Source organism: Phocoena sinus, chromosome 3, assembly GCF_008692025.1.
Source record: "Phocoena sinus isolate mPhoSin1 chromosome 3, mPhoSin1.pri, whole genome shotgun sequence".
NCBI lineage: Eukaryota > Metazoa > Chordata > Mammalia > Artiodactyla > Phocoenidae > Phocoena > Phocoena sinus.
In genome coordinates, this window is record NC_045765.1 from 126,036,708 (window position 1) to 126,047,006 (window position 10,299).

The window sequence follows — 10,299 nt, forward strand, 5'->3', positions numbered from 1 at the left end:
CTCTCACTGTTGTGGCCTCTCCCGTTGCGGAGCACAGGCCCCGGACGCTCAGGCTCAGCGGCCATGGCTCACGGGCCCAGCCGCTCCGCGGCACGTGGGATCTTCCCGGACCGGGGCACGAACCCATGTCCCCTGCATCGGCAGGCAGACTCTCAACCACTGTGCCACCAGGGAAGCCCCCTAGCTGACTTTAACACACTGCACTAACAACTTTAGGCAAAAGAAGATTAGAGTATCTGTGTGTATTTTTAAATTTCCTCCTTCAATGCATTGTTTTTTAATAAGGTATTGAAATCAAATGTAAACGGTATAATCCCCTTAAATTGGATTGTACTGAGACATCACTTCCCTCATCCCAATGTGGGGTTTTCCCTGCTATGTGACAGCTCCAGGCACTAAATATCTACCCCTCCCCCTCAAATTGCCAAGTAGCAGTAACATGTCTCAGGCTATCACGACTGTTATGATTATAGGAAGGGAAGCCCATGCTGGTCTTTTAGAAAGCTCTCATCATGCATGTGTTTTCGGGCATGCATTACTTACTAACAGATGAACAGCTTGCAGTTGAGTCAAACAAAACATTTAGTGTTTGTAAGGGTCAGGGCACAAGGGGTCAGTTGGAAACTGAGTTTTATATTGACACAGACAATCTCCAGAAGCTGAGAAAGCTTCTAACTCAAGGACTTGCTGGATGTTTGTTGGCCATTGTCTTGAGTGGTGAGATGGTTATCTTCAAAGTTGTCAAACATGAAGTTTTCCTATAGGAAACTTCTGGACAATTATCATGTGAAGTGACTTAAATGCCTTAGTTTAGCGTATCCTTGGACTTGTCTGTTGACAAATGGAGATTTGAACATGGGCGTTTGAAGGGATTTTAATGTAATATTTTTCAGGGAATGAGAAACAGGGAGTGTTGTGTGTTGAGGTTTCAGTGACAACATTACCTTAAGAGCTTGCTTTCGCTTTCAGACTAGATCATCCGTGTTAGCTGAGTAAAGGGAATCACAGTTTTAACAACCTGGCTTCCCTCAGAAGTTTCAATTCTCACATAGTCACCATAGGCAGCAGCACTGTCAAATAAACAATTTTATATTAATTGTCAAGTAAACAATTTAATTAAATAAAAATATTTAAACAGAGTGAAATGTTCCTCCCTGGCTAGTCACAAGTTAGACAATTCAAAGAACAAATCTTGGGGGAATTGAGAATGGATTACTTTTTCTGTTCCCTGTGTACTGCTCTGTTTTTCTTCTTGGGGTCAAATCTCAAGTTGAATTCAGTCAACTATCTACAGCAAACAAAAAGGGCATAAATGTCTTTTCTGTTACTGTTCCTTATATTTCATCACTAAACAAAGCAAGTTTCCCTTCCTGGCTTCTTCCTTTGGGAGCATATAAAACTGACATGAGTTTAATACTGTGGAGGTTCTATTGTCACTTGAAAGTATAATGATTGATTTCATTATTTAAAAGTTTATTACAGTGAATTTTTGGTGCTAATGTCACACTTGCTACAAAATTTGTTGAAGAAACACACCATTTGCTGAGGATATGGAAGGATTTGTCATTAGGTAAAGTATGTTGAGTATCTGAGGGTGTGGTGTTGGGCTACCTGTATGTCAGTTCCATTACTTTCTTTTTTGAGTTTCTCTTTCCGTCATCTCTTTTGACTTAAAATGTTTCCCACAGATCCAGTAATAACTACACATTTGGCAGTATGGTATAACAAGCTGTTGGCATAACTAACACTTCAAAATGTAATGGGAAATAAGGAAACTAGTGCCAAGAAAACAGAAACCTGGGCCACGGGGGCTCTGCCAACTTGTGCTGGTGTTATTCTCTGCCCCAACGATCCCACCAAGGTGCATCCTAGTACCTTCTCATATGGCCTAAGTGCCAAGGGTCAGAACAATACCGCGTCTTCCTGTGTACTGTCTGAGCACCGTTATTCTTTTTAAGACACTAAAAGCACTTAATTGTACCCATGAAACCCCTTTCCTCTCCCTGCCTGAGCTGCCTTTATTCTTGTTTCTGTGGGTGGGTGAAAAGGCTGCCCGTCTGAAAAGGCAGCTCAAAAACAGTTCTGGCAAATGATCTCTCTTCCTCCGCAAATGGTCATTTTGGTTTTAAGTTTATTTCAGGTACATTAAGCCACCCTCTACTCATACTTAATAGTAAATGATCCTACAATAGATGAGAGTGCAAAAAGGTCACATAAAATCAAAGCATACCTAGTTGCCCAAGTGACTTAATATATATCATTTTGACTCAGCATCACTCCTACTAAAAATAAAAAGAAAGATGAAAATTACCTTCGGGTTTTTGCTGCTCTAGTTGCCCTCCGGGTTCCAACGGTAGGTGGGATCTTTAAGGCCAGCACTGTTGGGATTGCCAAACCATAAAAGATCTTGCTCCAGGGTGAGGTCGCATTTCCCAGGTCCTCTGTCCTGCTTCCCTCAGACAGTGAAGTGGTGATTTTTCTCTGGCCCTGCAAAGAAAGTGATTCCAGATCAGCTGAGTGTTATGTGGAATATCTCATCTTTGTTGTTCTGGTGCAGCCCTTTCAGCCTTCCAGAGCCAGTTAGACTTGTTATGAGGAGCTAAATGATTGGCTGGATCTGGGGCTCAGTTTCATAAATTATAGCCCAGCGTACGAGAAGCCCCGAGTCCTATAGTTGCTGTGGTCCAGAGGCCTGCCAGTTCCTGCTTTAACGCATATGTAGTCGTAATTGATGTTCTAACACGGCCTTGGATGTTTCTGTCCTAAATAGCTGACATTGCATCTTCAAGACTGTGTGAGTAATCCTGACTTCTTTTTTTTAAACTCTGTAAATTAATTACATGCCCCGAGAGGGAGTGATTGCAATTAGAAAATACTGAAGTAGCAGATGATTCATTTTCAAGGTGCTGTTTTCTATGTATCAAGTTCAATGCAGTTAATCTTAAAGCTTCTAAGACCTGGCAGGGTCATTCCAGCTTTTTGCCACGACTCACAGGCAAGCTGCCTTTTGAAGGAGGCTCTTCAGTGCCTTTGCTAGCCCTGTTTGTTTTATGGGGTCAGGAAAAGTGATAAAGGTCCAACAGGTTAAACAGATTGCTGGTGTCAAAGCAACGGCTGAGAGCCCTCGAGTTGGGCAAGTTTCAAAGATTTCCCACCCCTGCCATCCATGGCTGGGAAGGACAGCTCATGGCAGGCAGTCCTTTTGGGACATAGGTACACAGCAGTTAGAGCACAGAAAGAGGAGAAGTATGAAATGAAAACAGAGCTTTTCTTTGCAGTCATCTGAAGCTGTACTGAGACATAGTCTATGGATAACTAGAACATTTTTACATGTATAAAAATGCTCCTCAGTGGTCCTGTTTATGTGGTGGGGAGCTGAATGAGAAATCCCTAGGTTTTTTCAAAAGCCTTTTAAGAAGCACATTAAACACACACAGACAACAGTGGTAACAGAAGAAAGCATGTGGATTGGGATGTGTGGTAGGAACGGATCAAATCCCAAGGAAGCTGTTGTTAGGTTTGTGTAATTGCTGGTGGTGGCTTCTGTTGCTAACCAGGTTGAAGATAAAGCCGGAGCAGACTGAAATGAGCAACTAGAAAACATCAGCATGTTTTTACCCTCTATAGCATACACTGCACTGCAGGATAGAATTAATACGAGTGTAGACTGGTGAGTGTAAGCAGTTCACTTTTTACTTTGAAAACGTGATTGATTTATCCTAACCTGTGATAAAAAAAATCGGGCTTTTGTCTATGAAGTTAATGTGTAAAAATAAATAATTTTCTTCCTCCCAAATCATTTTTATACCTTTTCTCAATACAGCACAAAGTTAGGTAATTTCTTATAATTTGGGGTTGTTTTCCAGTTTACGTTTTGTCTAATTTTTCCTCTTTAGACTTAGAAATACAAATGTATATATTTGTGCTATGTATAAGCCTCAAGCATAAATCATTTGAACAGTTTTTAAAATCACAGGTTTCTGTGGCAAATATAAACTTCTAATAGCTAGAGTAGTTACTTGCCAATTCCTATAAAAATATTATTTTTATACCCAAGAGTGGTTTATTTTTGGTTCCACCTATTTAAATGACATGATTTAGTCAGTAGGAAAGAAATAGTAGTTGTGTTTTTTGCAAAATTTTATGTTTTGGTCACACTGAAGTGCAAAGTTTTGTTGTTAAAATATTTTTGCCCTCTAAAATATGACCCCTTTTAGGTCACAGCAATGGATGAGGTTTATAAAAGAAAAGAAAAATAATTAACATAGAATCCTTTTCTGTATCAGCCAAGTGTATGTGAAATAGTTTTAAAAAGTGTAATTCTAATACATTCTTTCAGAAATACATGTACTTTGTGAAGAAACAGTATAAGCTTCTTTATCGTGATAGTATAGTGAGTTCATTTATTGGGTTTCTGTGGCTGTAGACGCTAATAGTAATAGTTGACATTCCCTGTTCTACATTCCTAACTGACTCTAACAGTGGAAGAAAACAGTGCATCTGTTGAGGGACTGTAATCTCGCCCCTCCAGGTGGTTCAGGACCCATCTACAGTGAGAAATGGTAAGGGTGGAAACTGCTTTCTCTGAACTAGTTTCTGACCTCTAAGCCGGCTCCTTTTCTTGCCATAGGGTCAGTGTAGCTTTCTTGGTATAGCAATCACATTCCCTTCCAGCTTTTTGTGCCCTCATTCTTTATAGCATTAACTTGCTTGAGCTCTTATTGAGATGAATCAAATAAAAAATGACTTATGCTTAATTATCAAACGTTAATCAGCTGCTCATGCAATTCAGAAGGTTTTCAGAATGTGGCTCAGGGAAATTCTGGTGGGAGTATTGACATCTTGCATTGGTGCTTCCTCCAGGACCTTCATCTTTCAGTTCTCCCTGAGATGCTGGGGTAACATCTCTTTTTCATGAAAGGGCAGAATATTAAGAAAAGAAAGAGTAGAGGTGTGCCAGGTGTCCAGTGGACAGGTATCCATGAGCAAGACGTTGTGAAAAAAGGAAACATTTTCCAAATAGCAGTAGTTGATCTGTTTTCCCTCCCCTCCTCTTTATTTTCTATAGCCGTTTTTGTCTGACGGTGGAAATTCTTTTGCAGATAAGGTTCTGTAAAACTATGCATATCTGCCATAGACAGATGGATTTGACAAAAGATATATCCAAACAGGAATGTATTACATCATGAACTTGCAAAGCATTCATGAATACAAATTGGCTTTTGGCAACTATTAACACTACCTACTAAAGCAATGACAACAATCCAAATTGAAAGAAAATATTATTTCTTGATTGAATTACATTTTCCAGTGTTTCATTTGGTAAATTTTGCTTTTGGAAAGACTTACTCTTCTCTAAGACATTTTTTCCACTGTTATATATAGGACTAATCTTATTGCTTACTCTTGCCAAAGAATTTAATTGTTCTTAGTTGGCGTTTTCAAGACTCGCTGTCCCACCTGGAGCATGTTTTAAAGAAGGTGGAGCAAAAACAAATGAAACGATCCCCCCCCATCGCTACCACAAAGAGTAAACACTTTAGAATTGTATGGTTCCCTCTGTTTGTGGAGCTCGACACTACCCATTGGAAGAGGAGGAGCTTTCATTTAATTAAAAAAAATCATTTTTTCCACTTTAATTATATAGTGTATGCAGGTGATACAATTTTTCATTATATTAGTCACTAGCCAGAATTGTATCATTCCAATTTCCAATTTCAAGAGGCAGAAAGACTTAGTGCATTAATCCTGGAGTCAGTGAGATCATGCTCAGGTCATCATTAAATTTTTCTAAGCCTCAGTCTCTATGTCTATAGAATGAAAATGATGATATATGTCCTGGTATTTTACTGTATTGGTGAATATCAGCAGCATGATGAGAAAGTGCTGATTAAAGAACGTTTTAATTCTTTGTGCATTGTGATCTACTGTACAAGTATACATTATTATCATTGCAGAAGATCTAAGCACTAGTTAGCTTCCTTTACTTCTAAAAGCGTGTTCCCAGTTTTGGATAAGTACTTTTTAAAGCAGAGAACGTCTTCACTGTTTGATCTTGAAAAATTACAGAGGTTTTCAGAGCCTCAGTCCTCATCTGTCTGTTGCTTGAGTATTAAAAATACCAGTATGGTTACCGTGACAATAAAAATGTGATATTGTATGTGAAAATATATTTAGTAAACTTCTAAGTGCCATGTAAATCTTATGACAACTGGTATCAGAATATTAATAAAAGGTATAATTGTCAGTTTTTAAAATGGAAAATATCACACACATTTCTTTTCTAAGAAATCATGATTCCATTTATATAAAATATACAGAATAGGCAAATTCACAGAGACAGAAAATAGATTAATTGTTGCCAGGAACTGGGGGGAGAATGCATGGGGAGTGACTGCTAATAGACATACATTTCTTACTGATTAGTTTGATTAGCTTTCTAAGCTATGTCTGCTTCCTTCAAACAGGGTGGATTTTCTTGTTGGTTAAGCTGGTGCCATGACTTTCCTTCCACTTAGATATAGCACAAAGCCAATAGTCAGATAAGCATTCCCTCACAGTCTATATTTAGAACTGTTAATGACAAAGTTTTAGAGGGCATAGTTTCCTCAGAGGAAAAAATGAGTTAGAAAATTTAGACTGACAGATGTTCTTGGGCTTTTTATTCCTGTTTTGACTCTCTTTATTAAATTTAACTAATGAAATAAACATGTAGGTTAAGGTGATGCTTATTCCTAGGTCTTTTCATCCCAGGAATAAAATGAATGGTCAAAATGACCTTCTGAATGATCTAGAAAGTTCAGTCAGCAGTTTTGAATCCCAAATTTTTAACTAGTTCTACTCTGGAAGGTCATCACACTTTTTGGAAGATTGGCTACAGGTGTGTCCTACGTTTCGGCTGCTTAAGTGCACTGTTGTTAAGAGTGATTATTTTCTAAGTACTATTGGTTAGTCTGAGACAGTTCTACCACCTATAGGATCTCTCTTTTTTTTTAAAGATGAAACCATACAGGGAGCACAATAAGTAAAACAAATATAAAAATGAAATGAATCCTCTCTTATCTTTATCCTACATACTTTACCCAGCAATTTATGAGAGGACTTTACAGAAATGAAGGAATTTCATTTGTAGTATAGTTAAAAAATTTTTTTTAATTTTTAAAATTTATTTTTTTATTGAGCTATAGTTGTATAATATTATATAAGTTTCAGGTGTACAGCATAGCGATTCATAATTTTTAAAGGTTATAGTTCATTTAAAGTTATTATAAAACATAAGCTATAGTCCCTGTGCTATAAATATAATATATATATTATATATATATATCAGATACAGGATTATATATTATATACAAGATTATATATATCCTGTATATATTTATTTTATACATATTTATATTTTTTATCTTAATCCCCACCCTATCTCGCTCCTCCCCCTTCCCTCTCCCAGGAGATACACACACACCACATCTTCTTTATCTATTTATCTGTTGATGGACACTTAGGTTGCTTCCATATCTTGCCTATTGTAGATAGTGCTGCTAGGAACATTGGAGTGCATGTATCTTTTCAAAACAATGTTTGTTTGTTTGTTTTTTATATATATCCAAGAGTGGAATTGCTGGATCATATGGTAGTTCTATTTTAGTTTTCTGAGAAACCTCCATACTGTTTTCCACAGTGACTACACCAATTTACATTCCCACCCACAGTGTACAATGGTTCCCTTTCCTCCACATTGACATTTGGTATTTGTGGTCTTTTTGGTGATAGCCATTCTGACAGGTGTGAGGTGATATTTCATTGTGGTTTTGATTTGCATTTCTCTGATGGTTAGTGATGTTGAGCATCTTTTCATGTGCCTGTTGGCCATTTTTATGTCTCTTTTGGAGAAATGTCTATTTAGGTCTTCTGCCCATTTTTTGATTGGGTTGTTTGTTTTTTTTGATATTGAGTTGTATGAGCTGTTTATATATTATGTTTTGGATATTAACTGCTTGTTGGTCACATCATTTGCAAATATTTTCTCCCATTCCATAGTTTGTCTTCCATTTCATTGATGGTTTCCTTTACTGTGTAAAAGCTTTTAAGTTTAATTAGGTCGCATTTGTTTACTTTTGCTTTTATTTCTTTTGCATTAGGAGAGAGATCCAAAAAAATGTTGCTACGATTCATGTCATAGAGTGTTCTATGTTCCCTTCTAGGAGTTTATGGTTTCAGGGCTTATATTTAGGTCTTTAAACCATTTTGAGTTTATCTTTGTATATGGTGTGAGGGAATGTTCTAATCTCATTGTTTTACATGTGTCTGTCCAGTTTTCCCAGCACCACTTGTTGAAGAGACTATGTTTTCTCCATTGTATGTTTTTGCCTCCTTTGTCATAGATTAATTGACCAAGGGTACATGGGTTTATTTCTGGGCTCTCTATTCTGTTCCATTGATCTGTGTGTCTGTTTTTGTGCCAATACCATACTGTTTTGATTACTGTAGGTTTATAGTATAGTCTGAAGCCAGGGAGCATGATACCTCCAACTCTGTTCTTTCTCAAGGTTGTTTTTGGCTATTTGGGATCTTTTATGTTTCCATACAAATTTTACAGTTATTGTTCTAGTTCTGTGAAAAATGTCCTTGGTATTTTGATAGGGATTGCATTGAATCTGTAGATTGCCTTGGGTAGTATGGTCATTTTTAACAATACTCATTCTTCCAATCCATGAACATGATGTATCTTTCCATCTGTTTGTGGTGTCTTCAGTTTATTTCATCAGTGTCTTATAGTACAGGCCTTTTGCCTCCATAGGTAGGTTTATTCCTAGGTATTTTATTCTTTTTGATGCTATGGTAAATTGGATTGTTTCCTTAATTTTTCTTTCTGATAGTTTGTTGTTAGTGTATAGAAATGCAACGGATTCTATATGTTAATTTTGTAATCGGCAACTTTACTGAATTCATTGATGAGCTTTAGTAGTTTGTTGATGGTGTCTTTAGGATTTTCTATATATAGTATCATGTCATAATGACATGGTTTACTTCTTCCTTTCCAATTTAGATTCCTTTTATTTCTCTTTCTTGTCTGATTTCTGTGGCTAGGACTTCCACTACTGTCTTGAATAAAAGTGGCAAGAGTGGACATCCTTTTCTTGTTCCTGATCTTAGAGGGAATGCTTTCAGCTTTTCACTGTTGAATATGATGCTAGCTGTGGGCTTGTCATATATGACCTTTATTATGTTGAGGTATGTTCCCTCTATAAAGACTTTCTGGAGAGCTTTTATTATAAATGGATGTTAAATTTTATCAAAACCTTTTTCTGTATCTACTGAGATGATTATAGTACAGTTTGAAAACTGCCATCTGTAACCATTGTCCTGACTTTCTTGTACCTTTAATGATTGGATAAGACCACTCTTCAGTAATTTAAAATTATAATTAAAGAATGTTTTTAACTCCTTTGTTCCCCCCAAGTTTACTGAGATATAGTTGACATATAACATTGTGTAAGTTTAAGGCATACAATGAGTTGATTTGATACATTTAGATACAATAGTCCTCCCTTGTCCAAGGTGTGAGTTTCTGCAGTTTCAGCTACCTGAGGTCAACCAAGGTCCAAAAGTATTAAATGGAAAATTCCAGAAATAAACTAGTCATAAGTTTTAAATTACACGCCACTCTGAGTAGCGTGATGAAATCTCATGCTATTCTGCTTCTCCTCCCTCCCAGGATGTGAATCATCACTTTGCCTACGTGCTAGTCACTTAGTAGACATCTGATTATCAGGTCAGCTGTAAAGGTATCATAGTGCTTGTGTTCAAGTAACCTTCATTTTACTTAATAATGGCTCCAAAGTGCAAGAGTAGTGATGCTGGCAATTCAGATGAACTTTATTATAGGTAAGTAAATGTAGGGAAAAATATTATGTATAGAGTTTGTACTATCCATGGTTTTAGGCATCCACTGGGGGTCTTGGAACATATCTCTCAAGGATAAGAGCGGGACTACTGTATTGCAGAATGATTGCCACCATTGTATTAGCTAACATCTGCATCATGTCCCATAGGCGCCATTTTTCTTTTCTTGGTGAGAATGTTTAAGATTTACCCTCTTAGCAACTTTCAAGTATATAATACAGTATTATTAGCTATAATTTCTGTGTTGTACATTAGATCCCTGTAACTTTTTCATATTATAACTGGAAGTTTGTACTCTTAGACTAACATTTCCCCCTTTCCTCCACTCCCCCAGACCCTGGCAAACACATTCTACTCTCCTATTTCTATAAATTCAGCGTCTTTTTTAGATTT

The 10,299-nt window shown here is 37.1% G+C and overlaps 1 long non-coding RNA gene across 1 annotated transcript; it reads right to left on the minus strand.

Annotated features, from left to right (window-relative positions):
* Nucleotides 1-290: 290 nt before the first annotated feature.
* LOC116751478 lies at nt 291-2,747 on the minus strand. Its single transcript, XR_004349270.1, has 3 exons — nt 2,312-2,747; nt 945-1,070; nt 291-831 (listed from the first exon to the last, which is right to left on the minus strand). It is a non-coding gene; the product is annotated as an uncharacterized LOC116751478 (long non-coding RNA).
* Between the last annotated feature and the right edge of the window lie 7,552 nt (nt 2,748-10,299).